Below are 13,344 nucleotides of genomic sequence, written 5' to 3' on the forward strand. Positions count from 1 at the left end.
GGGTGTAGAAAGAACTTTGGAACCGCAGAGGCCCAGTCCGAGTGTCCCTGGAACATCACCGGAACCTTTGTCCACCAGGGCAGACTGGAACTCACCTGCTCATTTTTGTGTTCTACCTCGTTAAGATCACCTGTATCATGGTGAAATCTTACCTCTAACTTAGTGTACTGTTTGTTTAACCTTTGTAACAAAATGTGGTCGTCTTGGATCAAACCCTGTTCCCCTTTGTCCCATATCGTGTTCTCTTTCAGGACGGGATCTACCCGTGAAACTTTGCATTTTAGATTTTTCTTACCAATTTGAAAAACAACGTCATCAAACCTGGATGACAGGATCCATATGGGATCTCCACTCACCCAATATGTTCCCCTTGGAAACTCCCCCTTATCGGAACAATTATGAGAATATACCTTGAATGTATCATTAGAACTTATGTTAAAAAACCAAACCTTTCCTTCAGCCACCGGAACTATCGGTTGGGCTTCAGGGTGGATCTTTTGAATGGTAGCCTCGCATTCTGCGTTATTGAGCCTGCAGGTTTCTTCACTAAATTTGACTTGCCCCGGCCAACGCAGGTACTTCTGCAAGAATTGCCCGCATGAGGACAACTCTACTTGCTTCACCTCCCCGTCTAGCACCAAAAAAGGTTGACCTCTCAGGTCCTGGTGTAAGACACGGGTTAAGGTGGGAACTAAGGAAGTAGCGGTGCCTAAAGGAATGTTGCACCGTTTCCATTTGTTCACCCAAACATCTCGAAGCTGCCATGCAAAAGATCCTTCTCCAGGAAAAGTAATATACCTCCCCTTGTCCAATCTCTCGCTGACAAAATATGTCCCCAGCTGTCTTGATTGGACCTCTTCCCCCCTTATGTCCTGAGGCACACTATGTACCTGAGGTCGGGAAGACTGTACTCTCTGCAATCGTTCGATTAAGAGTACCTCTTCACTTACCCAACTATCATGAGGATAAGCTGTTGCATATGGACTGTGTAATATCGTCCCCTGTTGTGACCCGTGTGGTATGAATGGGGTTCCCTGTGTGGGCTTTCCCTCCCCTGGGACCGCTCTCCCCACCCTCTTTGTCACCTGGAAATGTGGCTTGATCTCGATTTTTACTTCTTGTTTCGAGAACCACCCACCCTCGGCTTTCCAGCCTTTACGTGTGTATAGTTGTTTCAGAGGCACTCTCTGTTGGTAGCTCCAGAGTGCGATGTTGTCCCCTGCGTCTCTCTGGTAAGAGAATTGACGCCTCCTGCTCGTTCCTCTCCAATCTGGAACCATCTCACTCTGCATAACCAAGACAAGGTACCCCTGAATCACACACTCCACTAGTGTTGGGCGAACATCTAGATGTTCGGGCCGAACAGGCCGAACATGGCCGCGATGTTCGGGTGTTCGACCCGAACTCCGAACATAATGGAAGTCAATGGGGACCCGAACTTTTGTGGTTTGTAAAGCCTCCTTACATGCTACATACCCCAAATTAGCAGGGTATGTGCACCTTGGGAGTGGGTACAAGAGGAAAAAAAATATTTGAAAAAGAGCTTATAGTTTTTGAGAAAATTGATTGTAAAGTTTCAAAGGAAAAACTGTCTTTTAAATGTGGAAAATGTCATGTTTCTTTGGACAGGTAACATGCTTTTTGTCGCCATGCAGTCATAAATGTAATACAGAGAAGAGGTTCCAGGAAAAGGGACCGGTAACGGTAACCCAGCAGAAGCAGCACACGTGATGGAACAGGAGCAGGCGCAGGAGGAGAAGGCCATGCTTTTTGAGACACAACAACCCAGGCCTTGCATGAGGACAAGAAGCGTGCGGATAGCATGCTTTTTACCGCCATGCAGTCATAAATGTAATAAAGATAAGAGGTTCAATAAACAGGGACCGGGCGTCAACGCTAACCCAGCAGCAGCAGATGTGATGGAACAGGAGGAGGCGCAGGAGGAGAAGGCCACGCTTTCAGGTGCAACTCAGGCCTTGCATGAGGACAAAAAAATGTGTGCGCAAAGCAATGCAATGAGTAGTTTTCAGGACACAATGGGCTATTCGGAGGAGCTATTCCCACCCCCACAATCTTCTACCTGTGAAAGGTCAATGGAACAGCCACAAATGTTGTGCCCGGATTCACAACCTTTTTCTGTGGAAAATGCACCTCACACTGAAATGCAAGGCGAGGCCGAGGATGAACATGACGTCAACAACTCAACATGACGCAAAATGGGGGCGGAACAGAAAGCTGCTTTCAATGTTTTGAAGACCTTAATTGCTTCCGGTGGCCAGTTAGATGCATCATTCATCACACCCAAATCCCAGAGCAATGTGTGCAGGAATTTGAATCTCAGGAGGTGTACCGAGATCATCTGGACAAGTGACCAAGTGACAAAGTGACCAGTGACAAAGTGACAAAGTGACAAAATGACAAAGTGACAAGTGACAAGTGACAAGTGACAAGTGACAAAATGACAAAGTGACAAGTGACAAAGTGAGAAGTGACAAGTGACAAAGTGACAAGTGACAAAATGACAAAGTGACAAGTGACAAAGTGACAAGTGACAAAGTGACAAGTGACAAAATGACAAAGTGACAAGTGACAAAGTGAGAAGTGACAAGTGACAAAGTGACAAGTGACAAAATGACAAAGTGACAAGTGACAAAGTGACAAGTGACAAAGTGACAAGTGACAAAATGACAAAGTGACAAGTGACAAAGTGAGAAGTGACAAAGTGAGAAGTGACAAGTGACAAAGTGACAAGTGACAAAATGACAAAGTGACAAGTGACAAAGTGACCAGTGACAAAGTGACAACTGACAAAGTGACAAGTGACAAAGTGACAAGTGACAAAATGACAAAGTGACAAGTGACAAAGTGACCAGTGACAAAGTGACAACTGACAAAGTGACAAAATGACAAAGTGACAAAGTGACAAAGTGACCTGACCAGTGACAAAGTGACAACTGAGAGGTTGTTCTGGGGAGCTCCACTGCACTCAGTCGCATATGAGGAGAGGTCTCGTCGGGACTGCTGATCCTCCTCAGCTTGCTCAAAGCCTTGAGGGTTCCTGAAGATCCTCTGCTTGGAGTTCGCCGGGGTTCAGCTTGGTGTCGGGGTCGGCGGCGTCCTCCTCACTCCAACGTGGCAGATCTTCTGTTGAAGGAAAAAAAAAAAAACATTGTTAAAAGTCCAGTACCGCTTCTGAAGGACTCACCAAGAGATGCAGGAGCGCTTCAATCTAGCGCACCATCGCTCGCTGGGTGATGTCCCTGCCTACGCGCTGGAATTCTACGCTGCACATGCTAGCACGCTTTTGCGCAGTGCCGAGGCGCATTCCAGCAGCTAGTAGCTACCAAGCTTCTGTGGATCTGATTGGGCCACCATGTTGGATCTCTGCCAAGTCCTCCAAAATTTTGAGCAATCCACGTTGCGTGACTGAGCAGTGACAACTCTACAGTCAGCATTACAATACCACTGCTGTGTTTACTGAAGAAATCAATGTTGAAGATGGAAACCGCTGGCATGATGCAAGTGGGGGATTCTGAAGATGAAAACGATCAGCGTGATGATACCAACATCAGGCAACCTGCCTCAGGAAACGCTGGTCCCAGCTATGATAAAGAACAGGACGAGGAACAGCTGGAGTTGGAGCAGGAATTGGATGCCCCCACTGCCGAGGGACAGAGCGGTGCACGTTGGACTTCCACAATTTAGCGGGAAAGGACAGCAGAAGAGGAAGAAAGTGATGCTGGTGACGAATATGGTGCATCACAACAATCACAACGCTTACAAGAACATGAAGATAGAGGAGTCTGGCAGGACTCTCTGGCACACATGGCTCAATTCATGCTAGACTGCATTGAACGCGGCCCGCGCATTATCCACTATTCATTATTATTCATTATTCTGGAATCTGGACAACACCAATTACTGGGTTTATACCCAGTTTATACAAACACAATGTTAAAAAACTGATTGAAGAAAGTGTCAGACAGGTCAAAAATGGAACAATTCCAGCAGGCCCTTGAGGATGGAGACTTTAGAGAGGAGATTGACATCCTCCTCCTTCTCTAGCCAGTTGTACGCTGACAGACTGACTTCAGCAAACCCAGGAGGACCAGGAGGGCAGCAAAGAACACAAGCTGCTGCTAGTGCCCAAAAGGGAATGGTATTGGCAGTGTCCTTGGAGTGGGAACATTTTCTGACACCCATGCAGCAGCCCACAGAACAGCAATCGGGCAGTTCCACGTCCTCCAACACCAATCGCCTAGAGAAGATGGTCAAGGTCCAGGACTACATGTCAGATGGCGTAGCTGTGTTGAACAATCCATCTGCAGACAGACGGTGAGTGTGACAGGCAGCACAGAAGGACCATGGCAACTCACTCATAGTACCACAGTTTGATAGTGCTGCCCAAAAAATTATATGGATCCGTGGAGCCGGGCACTGCAGGCAGTACTGGGAAGTGGGAACGCAGATTTTAGTACCTAAACACACGATACAACATGTTTTCCGGGGTCGGACTCTGAGGCACATACAGATGGTCCCGATCATCATCCTCATCATACAACTCTTCTCCTGAGTCTGACCCACCCACCACCTCTGCCACCCCAACATCCCCAGACACAGACCCCTCATCGTCCTCAACATTAACTTGGGATGCTGGCCTGAGCCCGACCTCCTCCTCCACATCAGGCCCCATCATCTCCTCAATGGCAGCCCTCATTAATCGTTCTGGCGACGGACCGATGGACACAACATTCTCCTCCGGAGAGGGCTGCTGCTGACCACTGGCTGCTGTAGTGGATGTTATAGCTTGCGTGGGGCGTTGGCTGTTGCTGTTGTTGGGAGTGCTGCTCACAGCGGAGGTCTCTGAGGAACTCATGGTGAGCTCATATAGTGGTTGGCGGTGAGTGGAGTATTACTGATCCCAGCAATATACACACTGACTGGCAGAGTACGCAATGCTATATAGTCTGGCTGAGCGGTGTACACAGAGTGGCAGTACACACAATGCTATATAGTCTGGCTGAGCCGTGTACACAGAGTGGCAGTACACACAATGCTATATAGTCTGGCTGAGCGGTGTACACAGAGTGGCAGTACACACAATGCTATATAGTCTGGCTGAGCCGTGTACACAGAGTGGCAGTAAACACAATGCTATATATAGCGTGGCTGAGCGAGGTGCACAGTGGCAGTACACACAATGCTATATAGTCAGGCTAAGCCGTGTACACAGAGTGTCAGAAAACACAATGCTATATATAGCGTGGCTGAGCGAGGTGCACAGTGGCAGTACACACAATGCTATATTAGTCAGGCTAAGCCGTGTACACAGAGTGTCAGAAAACACAATGCTATATATAGCGTGGCTGAGCGAGGTGCACAGTGGCAGTACACACAATGCTATATTAGTCAGGCTAAGCCGTGTACACAGAGTGTCAGAAAACACAATGCTATATATATATAGCGTGGCTGAGCGAGGTACACAGTGGCAGTAAACAATGCTATATATAGTGTGGCTGAGCGAGCGGTGTACTACTGTTCCCAGCAGCGACACACAATGACTGGGGGGGACCCTGGCTAGCGTGGCTGGAGAGCGAACTACCCTGCCTGCCTACCCAAAGCTAAACCCACAGACAAATGGCGGAGATATGACGTGGTTCAGGTATTTATTTACCCGAACCACGTGACCGTTCGGCCAATCAGAGCGCGTTCGGGCCCGAACCACGTGACCCGTTCGGCCAATCACAGCGCTAGCCGAACGTTCGGGGAACGTTCGGCCATGCGCTCTTAGTTCGGCCATGTGGCCGAACGGTTTGGCCGAGCACCGTCAGGTGTTCGGCCGAACTCGAACATCACCCGAACAGGGTGATGTTCTGCAGAACCCGAACAGTGGCGAACACTGTTCGCCCAACACTACACTCCACCTTTTGCACGTACCCATTGTACTGCAATGTACCTTTTAACAAACCTTTGGATCGGTGCATCGATTCTGGGAGTGTGGTACTCAATAGCAGATTTATACTGCCATTCAATTCCCACTGCCCGCACACCTGACCCTTCAGACCTTTCACCCCCATTGTGCCATGAAATTTGTTTTCTCCTGGCACAAGTGCTCTTTCCCTCCATCCCTGCTTGGTCCATCTGTGCCAATCAGAGGGAGGTGTGAAAGGATCAGTACCTTTGTCACCCAACATTAACATGCTTGGGCCTTGCATTCTCATTAACCCCTTATTATACATGAGAATGTCCTCTCTTCGTTCTCCTAGGACGGAATGGCAACCTAGGATCACCATCAGCACGGTACTCTTCATTATAAAAGCACCACCTTGGGAAAGAAAAACATTAGCACTTTGCATTATGCTTTGCTCAGACAGTTTTGTTAGTCTCTTTCCGATCTCCGAAATCTCGTGTTTTAGTCTCTTTCCAATTTCAGGAATCTCATGTTTTAGTCTCTTTCCGATTTCAGGAATCTCGTGTTTTAGTCTCTTTCCAATTTCAGGAATCTCGCTTTTTAGTCTCTTTCCAATCTCAGGAATCTCGCTGTTCTCCAAGCTTAGATTGGCATCTGGAACCTTTCGCTTATCCGACTGACATCTCCATCTTTGCTGCCAGCACTGCAGCTGTCTCAATTCCATATTGCCAAACACCTGAAATCGAAATACAAACAAATCAATTCTTATTAATGATTTGGGATTCGCCCTGTGGCTTGTACTCTTTACCCTTTAAATTGATCAATATATACCGTAATTGATCTCGTTGTTTTATGGTTCTCATGAACTCTGTTTACTCTTATTGGTAGATTGGAGTTAAACTTCACCCCCCTACCTCAGTACTATCCTCAGTACTTACCTGTTTACAATATGCTCCCGCGGACTTCACCTTTGGAAGCTCTCACCCCATTGCAGCTCACTCCACATCCCCCCTCATCTGTCCATACGCGGCCGTCGCATGCACAGATTACGGATGCCACACCTGATGCTGCTTTGCGGGTGAGCCTGCAATGCTCTTACTCATTATCGCATTTACTTATCTAGAACTTCCTCGCGATACCAGCTCTGCTAGAAGTTCTGTGTGTTGTACCCTCTGATCAATGTTTGCCGTGCCACTACCTAGACTACCAAAAAAAACGGCTGCCTCCCTGTAGGAAGGAGCACTTTGCACTTAAACTACACAGGGTGCAGGGCTAAGCATACCAGCGTCGCATGCCTGTATGCAGATCCCTGAATACCCACATGGTAGGTAGTCACATGGCAAACAGCGTACTGATACACTGTCACTCTGTAAACGGCAATGCTATCATCTGTATAATTGCCCCAAGAACTGCGGTCAGTTTTTGTTCTTTGTGTTACAATTGATAGGAGCTGGAAAAAACATATTTGACCAATCAGTGGACGAAAAAAAACGCACAAAAAAAACAGCTCCAGCCCAGCATAGACCACTCAGTCAAGCTCTGGCCCTGTCCACGACAAAAACCGGAAAAAAACGTTACCGCTCTGCAGAAGCGGCGACGGAAACCCGAATTGGTCAACTCCCTTTTTTCCAACTCCGGCACCCCCCTGATGCACTGTCCCCCCCTATACTCTATTGGGAACTCATGCTGCACCACCCATTAAGGTGCCCCACTTACAGGAATAATCCCGTAAGCAACTCAGTACAGACACTTCCCTGACCTGCACTGCTACGTGTGTCCCTGCACCTAGCTGGGACACTTTTCCTATCCGTGCTCCTGCTAATCATACAGTAATAGCTTGTTGCACGTATCCTGGCATTCCTTTCCACGGACTCAGGGAAAACCTCTGGGGAAATACTTTGAGACCCGAGACACACAGTAGCATGTCTCTGTATTTCTACCCCCCTCCCTTTCAGCTGCTCTGCCCGGAGCCGCGAGCACAGCCTGACGTGACGTGGATCCCCCAGCCCCTCCTCCCCCCCTGCCATGACGTGTGGGGGCCATGACTCTCGGGGGCGGGCTCTCTCCACTGCCGCCATTTTGAGTCCTGGACTGCCAGCTAAGATGGCTGCTCCCATAGCAGCCTCTCGTTTCTATATCTTAGGAGATAAAACAAAATACAAACAGAACAAACATTTTATGCATAATTACAAAGCATCTATCCACAATGCAGAGTAAAAAAAAATCATACATTCCTGGATGTCCGTAAAAACCTAAGGAGAAATCCTTGGGACGTGGAAAACTCCCTCTCCCCACAAATCACCTGCAGCTTATCTCAGCCATAACTCAGAACTACTACAGCACGCCGCATAACTCTAAACCACATTAACTAGTGATGGGTCGTTCGCGAACGAGCCGGCTCTAAGAGCCGGCTCTTTGAAGTGAATCAGAGGAGCCGATGCTCACTCTGAGAAGAGCCGATGCCTCAGCCGCCCCTTTTAGCTCTGCTTTGCTCCGTAATAAAGGGCCCTGAGGTATTCTGGGAGATGTAGTCCTCCTCTTGCAGCTTGTAGAAGTGTTTGGGGCAGAGCAGAGCAGTAGCAGGAGGGATTGCCTCAGTCAGAGAAGTAGTCTGGAGTTGGCATGGAGACGGGGGCGGGGCTTTTAATCCGATTCTGAGTGGTGTCTAGTGATATTTAATGAAGAGCCGATTCAGAGCCGTAAGAGCCGGCTCTTTAATGGGAGCCGATTCAGAATAGCCGATTCTCTGAGAAGAGCCGGAATTCCCATCACTAACATTAACGGCTAGTACTGCTGAGACGAACAACAGACGAGCTGGCTGAACAACATAACAGATGCGGATATGTACAAGCATGTTAGCAACTCTGACTGGAAACGCACGGAGGAAAGACAAACAAAAACCTCACCCATTATCTCAGCTGTCACTATGCGAACTTACACAGCTACCCAGAGACAAGGGCTGTCCACCCAGCTCCCCGAAAAAAAAGAAAAAAGAAAAAAAACAGCTCACCGAGAAAAAACTTACTTCTAAGTTTTACAACTGTTCTCTCCTTCCCTCTCCTGTCTACTCGGCTACCTCTCTCCCCTGTCCACCACTAACACTGTTGGTTTCCCTCTGCCGCGGGGGACCCCCCTCCTTTATCTATCATCCTGCCCAGTCTCTGGACAGGGAGAGAAAAACAAAACAAAACCCAGAGAGAGAGAAAACAAAACATCTGCCACACAGGAACATCGAATCCTAAGAAACAATCAAAGCGCATAAACTCTGAAAACACATTCTGTATTTACAAGATGCGAAACCCGCAGCCTCCACGCTGCAAGTAACACAAAACACAGAGCACATTATCCTCCTCTCATACAATAAAGATAATGCAACATAACAACGTAAAACATACTTGCCTAAGCAGAGGACTTCGTAAGCCTGCGAATTCGACCAGCTTATGGCAACTTTTTCACGACACTGAGTGGATCTCTGGAACTCCTGAGCGTCATCTCTGTGTACCCACACTGGCTCAGCGGATCGATATCCAGCGGCAGCTGCCAGCCGGCCTCGGAGCGTTCCAGTCACCTGCGATCCGGTTTAGGCTATGACTGATGTGCACTTACAGTCAAAGTTTAACATCCACGAGTGTCGCCGCTGGTTCCCTCGAATTGCAGCCCGTGTGTGCTCGGCTCCCACACACTCACCCCAGCTTATCAGTATCAGCTTGATAAGCTTTACAGTCCGTGTCCGTCTATTCCGCTTGTTTTGCTGTGGAATATCTTGAAACCACTTTCTTCGGCCCCGGCCCCGTCTGCCTGTATTGCTAGGCAGGGAAGGATTTCAGCACCACTGTTATAAACTGTTCTAATCACCTTGCTTCGACACCATCGTCTCACAGACTGTGAGATCACTTGACTTTCCACACCGCAAACAGGATATAGACTTTCTCAGGCTTCTTCAATGTTTACGTTATTTATTCAGGAAACAGGAATACAGATAGATACATACATCATATCCTAGCCATGCCAATCTTCATGTTGCATTACAAGCTCGTGATTAGACTCCCTGCTGGAGTCTATCAGGTACCTTCTTCCTAACTACGTTAGACTAAACTATCTATGTACAGCATACATTATATCAGATTACAGAAAGGAAGAACATGCTTAGAAGTCGTCCCAGTCAGCCTTGCTAGCTAGTGCAGAAGGAAGAAGCAGAAGCAGAAGTGACCTCTCGTAGCTCCCTCAGCCTTTAATACTGACTAGGAAAGAGTTAAATATGACATCATCTTCGCCACCCCCTAGACCAGATTATTGGTGGACCCACTCGCGGTGTCATCATACACACCTACTTGATTAATAATCAATGAGGCACTTGACCCAGATGCAGGCATGTGGATGTTTAGTAAACATAGCCAATGTTTTCTGTTCCTGTTGAGGTCAGAGTGGCCGATGGCCTTCTGTTAGGAACATGTTCTCAGTATCTGCGGGTATCCTCTGCTACACGCAGACCCTGAGATGCCTCTGCCTGCATCACAAAACCTCTATTTATTTTAAAGGCATACACTGCGGACAAGCCTTTTACATAAAACTCAGGCCAAGTAACTGAGGCCTACTTAAATTATAACATGTGTGGTTGTTCTGTAAGTCTGTGTGCGGACCTCTTCTTCTTGAATGACGTCTTAAAGCCTAGAAGTCCGGCACCAGCCCACACACATTCTGGAGTGCGGTCCTTTCTCTTACCACTACTAATGGACACCATCATTCCATAGACAGGATTCCATGCTCAGACTTTATCAAGTGTTACTTTATTTTTCCCAACATTTTGCTGTATTAAACCTCTTTCTTTTGTTAGATTTTTTTTGACAACTTTTTTGTAATAAAAATATCTTCCATGATTTCATTATGAAATAAATGATGAATCCCTTTCGGCCTAAGCGCTTGTTCTGTATATGCTCTGCAAGGAATCCTGCCTTTCAGAGAGAACGTTACCATTACTGTTTTTATTAAAAAAAATATTGTTAGGCCAAGCAATAGCCCTTTTACTTACAGGACTAGCTAGAGTTAGAATATCATCGTCTTGCCATCAACTGAGAAGTGGTGGCAGCTTACCTGATTTCTGGACGAGATTGATGATTGTTCATACAATCTAAATTGTACTGTGTGTGGACTCACCAACCAATCCAAAAGGTTACTTTGCCTGTAGTGCTGAATAGGGATGAGCATCACCGATATGCAAATTATTCCGAGTTGATGCAATTGTATGCAAATTTTTATGCAAATATATGCAGATTGGAAATGGACCAATCCATTTAAACCTGGGATTAAACTGATTGGACCATTTCCAAACTGCATAAATTTGCATAAAAATGTGCATAATTTCAGAACAATTTGTATCTTGTTGATCATCCCTAGTGCTGAATGCCTTCCGAATTCCCTCCGGGTCTAAAGGTGAATAGTAAGCTGTGACAGGAACAGGAATTGCCCCCACCCACGTGTCACCTCAGCTCAGGGCAGTGCAGGCCGTCTCTGCCCCGCAGGCGATCTGTCAGATGGGTTGCACCATAAATGGCTGCAGATTCCACACTCCCTCATATCTCGCCATCACCGGATATTCAGGAAAAACCTGAGACACGAGATCTGTAGAAAGAATTGCTTTACTTCTCAACAGCTTTTCTTAAAAATGATCCATATGACATTCTGTCCCATTGTCAATGTGGCCTGATATGACCCAGGTGTGAGAGGCCATTCTCATTGTGGCCTGATATGACCCAGATGTGAAAGGCCATTCTCATTGTAGCCTGATATGACCCAGGTGTGAAAGGCCATTCTCATTGTGGCCTGATATGACCCAGGTGTGAAAGGCTATTCTCATTGTGGCCTGATATGACCCAGGTGTGAAAGGCCATTCTCATTGTGGCCTGATATGACCCAGGTGTGAGCTCGAGATGTCTCACAGGCACCACTGCTGAATATATGCAAATTAACCATTGACCAAGCCCTACTCCATAGAGCCAAATTAATCCATGCCATGCACTGATGAGGATCAAACAATCCGAAACAGTCTGCATGCATGCTGGATTGTTATGGCTCTGTACAATTTAACAAGCTGACACATCATTGCATTCCAGCCGTTCTGGAGGTGTGTTTAGCTTCTAAAGCTGAGTACACACGTACGATAACGATCGTTCGAAAACGAACGATAACGACAATCGGACCGATAATCGTGCGTTCCAAATTTTCCAACGATCGTTTTTTTGGACGATAACGACCGTTATCGTTCAATCCGACCGATCCAACCCGGCGGATTTTTTCGAAAGATAATCGTTCAATCGTTGCAGTGTGTACAAAGATCGTCCGATAATGATTATCTGTGGAGTAGTACGCATGTTCTTATTGCCTGTCATAACGTCACTTCCGTTTGCGCACGCATTTTTTTATCGTTCGTCGTTCAGTACTTTATACTTATATCGTTCATGTGTGTACACAATCGTTCATTAAGAACGATCTTTTCGGTCTAATTTGAATATCGTGTAAACGTCACGAATCGTTCGTAACGAACGATCTTTATCGGACGTGTATACGAACCTTAAGGGTACAATGGTTAATTTGCATATATTCAGCAGTGATGCACTGGGAGACATCTCAAGCTCGCTCCAACCTGAATTATCCCAAATTATTTCTGTTTTAGGAAAGCAAACTTTTGTTTTTCTTAACATCTTAGTAAGGGGGCTTTTAGGACCATTGTAGTCCCTTACACACCCCAATGAGTTCTGGGTCACCATGAGCTTGCTGGTTAGTCTATGACCCAGGTGTGAAAGGCCATTCTCATTGTGGCCTGATATGACCCAGGTGTGAAAGGCCATTCTCATTGTGGCCTGATATGACCCAGGTGTGATAGACCATTCTCATTGTGGCCTGATATGACCCAGGTGTGACTGGCCGTAATCATTGTGACCTGATATGACCCAGATGTAAGAGACCATTTTCATTGTGACCTGATATGACCCAGGTGTGACTGGCCATCTCCCACATTCAGTAGGAGGTTTCACATCACATGTCCATGTTTGTGCGTCGCCCCTTCTCGTACACCCGGAGACCCCCAGTTTCTGCACTTAAAGCACGTTGTATTATATGAATTATAAAAAAAAATAAAGGTTCGAGGAAAAAAAGTTTCAACTTTGCATTCCATTCAGAGAGCCTCATTTCCTCCTCCAAAACCACATTCTGCCTGCTCACACCCTCTACGTGTCAGTCTGATAGGGTATCAAAAAGCAGGAAGGTGGGGCTGGGCTACTAAAACGATGGACAATAGTAAGACTATCGGTAATTATACTAATATTCAACTATAGCTTTCAATATCCTATCTATTACACTAACCCTCCCCCAATCTACTCCTAACACTTCCTCTCCCCCCCCCCCCCCCCCCCACACACACCTAACACTACTCCCAT

The sequence above is a fragment of the Hyperolius riggenbachi genome, chromosome 5 (assembly GCF_040937935.1).
Source record: "Hyperolius riggenbachi isolate aHypRig1 chromosome 5, aHypRig1.pri, whole genome shotgun sequence".
NCBI classification, from domain to species: Eukaryota; Metazoa; Chordata; class Amphibia; order Anura; family Hyperoliidae; genus Hyperolius; species Hyperolius riggenbachi.